Raw genomic sequence first — 4,954 nt, 5'->3', positions numbered from 1 at the left:
AAGTTCAACCGCGCTGCCGCCGGTTTTCTCTCAAAAACCGCCAAACCACTGCGAACCGGTATAACCGCCGTCCAATCCGGTTTTATTTTAAGTTCGGTTTTTTTAAAACCCTAGACTAGATCTGTTTTTGTTTGTTTTATTAAACAACGAATGTCCACTATTTAGATCTTATAAACGAGCATTCGTTATTTAGTCTATTCGTTTTCTGTTTATTTTACGCCAGGGACCTAGTTGTAGTTGTTTTATTTTACAAATTAGTCCGTATTCTTAAAACGATCACTACTTTTTACTCGTTAGTCGGAATTAGACGAAACCAACGCCCACTTCTTTGTTATGATTCCCTGTATCCAGTAATCCAACTCAAACATGTTTTTGAAAGTTAAAATTTGAATTAGATCAGATCTGAATTTGAACTTCGTTTGATCATAACTTGAGTTCCGTAGCTTCGTTTGAACTGATTCTTTTTGCTATTCGAAGCTCTTGACCTAAACTTTCTGATAAGGCCAAATTCACATAATTTTGGTACTGTTAGAAATTGTTTTATGTTGCAAGAGTTATTTGCTTGGTTTTGATGTTTTCCGAACTGTCTTCTTCGTTCTTCCCGATCTTCCGAGTGATTGCTTATGTGTGGTTACTATTGCTTGCTTACGATAGATTGACCGGAGTGTGACGAGTAGAACTATCAAGAGTTTTGAGTGCGATTCATCTTCATCAACATTGCAGGCAAGTTCACACTTTGATCATACCTCTTTATTACCCAGTTTTTATGCATTAGTTTCACCCTCAAACATTGCATGAGTAGGTTGATAACATGTGGGTATTGGGAAGTAGCTATTGAGGTAGAACCTATTGCCCTGTTTCATATCAAACCCTTGGGAGTTATTTCTACGCGTTGCTTATATTGCCATGCTATGCTCGTAGACGTGGATTGGGTTTGAGTGTTTCCATGACAGATGTGAGATTGTAATTAATGGTTTACTTAAGGTGGCAACTTAAATACACATCTGGGTGGATTGAGGCACCTGGGGTATCTAGTGATTGCCTGTTTTTTTGGAAATCCCGGGGTTACCGTGTGATTTTCCTATGGACCGCCACCCAGGCTCAAAGGGAACTGAGATTATTCATGCTAGAAACTTCCGTGTGCAGCCACAAGCTATTATGGGCTCTAACATAGTTGAGAGTAAGTTACGTGAAGCTCTTGAAGAGGTAGATCAGCAGGTAGTGGGTTTTGTAGGTTTGGTATGGTCTACCCGGAGTAGAGAGTTAATGTTTCTGAAAGACTGTGTCTCGGTCATCCGTTTCTCAAACACCATGTAGTGCGAGAAATTCAACGGAGGCGATCGAGTCTTGTGGGGAAAAGTGCGCAAACCTCTGCAGAGTGTACAAACTAATCATGGTTAGTCGTGTCCCCGGTTATGGACAAATTTGAGTATCTAGTACTTGAGTATTCACATGTATCTCAACACTCTTAATTAATATTGTTGGGTTGTTAATGACTTTAATTTGGGATTGAGAGGGGGTTTACCTTCTCAATATTTTATCAACCAACTTTGTAGTTAAATAAAATATATTCCTTTGTAGTAGGGAAAAATTGGCTTTACGCAAAACTGTAACCATAGAGCCTCCACCAGCCAACTATCCATGTAGTGATATCCTTTATTCATCATTGCTCTATGGTGTGAATTTGCCAGTACATTCAATGTACTGACCCTTTGTGGCTGCAACGTCTCATGTTGCAGGATTTTACGACGAGTAAGTGATACATTAGGGTTACGATTCCTATACTCAGCTTTGCCGTTGGTGTTGATGGGAATCCACAACCTTGTTACTTTCGCTATTTGGATTGAGGTAATAGTATTTACGTTATTTTATACATGTGATTTACCTTTGTTATAAATCCTCGAGTACTGTGTGTGTCAGCATACCGATCTAGGGATGACACTTAAGCACAGAGACTTGACCGTGTGAGGTCGGGTCGCTACAAGATGGTATCGGAGCACATGTTGACTGTAGGACGTGACCCTAGAAACTGGCAAGCCCATAGGAAAGATTTTTCTCTACAACTTTCTTTTCAAAAGAATCTTTTACGTCTCTTCTCTTATGAGCTTATTCAAATATTCCCTTTTAGTGAGACCATACCACTTTCGCCTTTTGACCCCTCGAAGATTCGAATGATGAGACCACTCCAAGGAGTACAAGATATTGGACAACTAAGACCATTCAGAATGAAGAGGATTTTACCATACATTATGATAATGGAAACTACAACTGTTGAAGACTTCGAAGACTAGGAGACTTTGAAGGCTTTGAAGAATTTCTAGATTCGGTATGATCAAGGAAGGCTATACTTATGGAACTTGACAGACTAGGAAGCTGTCAATACCCGAGATCAAGGTGTATTGGAGAAAGACTGGAACAAAGAGCATTAGAACTCAAAGTTTTGTCAAGAAAACCCTAAGGCAGGAGATAACAACTATGGAATGATAGCTCATGGAAATGACAAGAGCAGAAACATGGATATCCATGATGCTATCGCTCACTCATGTTATTGTCACCGTGAGGTGTTAAGCATGCATCTTTCGGAAGAATTGGTTGACAAAAGGGCTAATGAAGCACCTACCAGCAAGAGATCAAGTTTTAACCTTAGCTGGTGTATCACTAGGATCTGGAGTATTACATCAAGAAGTTTAGGGTGGATCTGCAGGAATGCCATATTTGACAAGGAAGCAGTTCGTGAAGAACTCAAGACCTAGAAGATGAAAGTAGCCAAGCTGGAGGAGCAAAACCTTGAGATACCGGAGATTAGTCAGGAGCTGAAGGATTGAAGGACATGGTTCATGCCAAGGATGTTGAAACATAGAAGTTTGGAATGCAACCCCAGAAATATTAAAGGATGTCATGAGAGACTTCGCGTCAACAGAGATGATTTGGCAAAAGAACTTGAGAAGGACAAGCATGATCAGAAGGAGCCATCGGAGACATGACCAAGACTTGAAGAGTTTGATGATGTTGAGATCTATAGACATTTAGTAGACCAAACCCCTGTTATATACTTACGTTAGATGCGACGATTGTGAGCTGTCTTTTGTTTGTTGTTTTTCCGACAGCCACAATAAAATCTGCCTTTTCAAAACTTTTGTTAGTATTGTGTGCATCCCTCTCGATCTCTCTTATCCCACCCCAAACCCATGGACCCAATAGAGGATGAAATGGAGATAAGCCCATATTATCTGGACCGATGAGTCAATTGGAGACGGACCAATGGATTCCGAACATGGAGGATCTCAGGGAACTTCGGTTGGAGATTGTTCCCAAAGGTTTTGTTGTAGCAATGGAAGTTCAGTCTACATTGCTGAGAAAGATACGTGAAGCTCAGAAGGATGACAAAGAGATTGCTAAAGTAAAAGAGAGGATGAGCAAAGGAAAGGCCAAAAGTTTTCGTAAGGATGAGCATGGCACCTTATGGTTCGAGGACCGTGTATATGTGCCCAATAATGCAAAGATCAGGAAGTAAATACTTCAGGAGGCTCATGACTCACCATACTCGATTCGCCCTGGAAACACCAAGATGTATTTGGATTAGAAGGAGTGTTTCTGGTGGATCGGTAAGAAGAAGGATATTGCGGAGTATGTAGTCATAAGTGATGTATGCCAGAGAGTAAAGGCTGAGCATCATAAGCCAGCCGGACTACTACAGCCTATGCTGACACCCGAATGGAAGTGGGATAAGCTTGGCATGGATTTTACCGGATTTCCTAGAAACCGATCGGGATATGATTCTATCTGGGTAGTAGTTGATTCGCTTGACCAAAGTGGCTCACTTTGTCCCAGTGAAAACCACCTATACAAGTGCGAAGTTGGCCAAGATATATTTGACCAGGATCGTATGTCTGCATGGAGTTCCGAGGACCATCGTATCAGGTAGAGGAACACAGTTTAACTCAAAGTTTTGGAATCAGCTGCACCAGACTTTGGGTACTAGGCTAGAGTTCACTACGGCCTTTCATCCGCAGACAGATGGATAGACCGAGAGAGTCAATCAGATTCTGGAGGACATGTTGAGAGGGTGTGCGCTAGGTTATGGATCTAGTAGGGATGATAATCTACCTTACGCGGAGTTCTCATACAACAACAACTACCGAGTCAGTTTGAAGATGGCCCCTTTTGAAGCTTTGTATGGGAGAAGGAGCCAGACACCGTTGATTTGGGATGAAGTTGGAGACCGTCAGTTGTTTGGACCAAATGTGATCAAGGAGTCAGAAAAGAATGTTAAGTTGATTCGAGATAGACTGAAGGTAGCTCAGTCCAGGCAGAAGAGTTATGCAGACTCAAAAACGCAAGGAGGTAGTCTATGAAATTGGAGACAGAGCATGTCTTCGTGTGTCCCCTCTGCGAGGAGTTAAACGATTTGAAGTTAAGGGAAAGTTAGCCCCGAGATTTGTAGGACCATACTGAGTTTGGAGTGTATGGGAGAAGTGGCCAACAAGTTGGAGTCACCCGAAGGACTATCAGGAGTTCATGATGTGTTTCACGTTTCCCAGTTGAAGAAGTGCCATGCAGAGATGGCCAATATTCCCCTGTGAGGACGCTTGACCCGAAGGATAATGATGTTCCATGAAGTGGAGTATGGACTTCATAAGTATAAGTTTTTTTATCTCGGTATGTGGGACATCCCACGAGGATGAAGAGATGAATTACTATTGGATATGATGTTGGAAATATGGATCAATGGAAATTCCATGATGAGTTTGAGTAATCACGTCTTAATTTGGTACAAATAGAAGGAAGGAAGACATTACAATTGGATGGATTTCAAGTATGCTAGGAAGCTGGAAGTCGAAGTTGGAATAACGATCAGTTGCCCAAAGGATGAGTTCAAGGTTTACAAGTGATGAGATGGGCCATAACCCACAGGCCCCAGGACCTGCCAAGAATCTAGCACACTCCTGCTGAA

The sequence above is a fragment of the Triticum aestivum genome, chromosome 6B (genome assembly GCF_018294505.1).
Source record: "Triticum aestivum cultivar Chinese Spring chromosome 6B, IWGSC CS RefSeq v2.1, whole genome shotgun sequence".
Classification (NCBI taxonomy): domain Eukaryota; kingdom Viridiplantae; phylum Streptophyta; class Magnoliopsida; order Poales; family Poaceae; genus Triticum; species Triticum aestivum.
The sequence above is the reverse complement of the archived record's forward strand: the minus strand, read 5'-3'. Positions refer to the sequence as shown.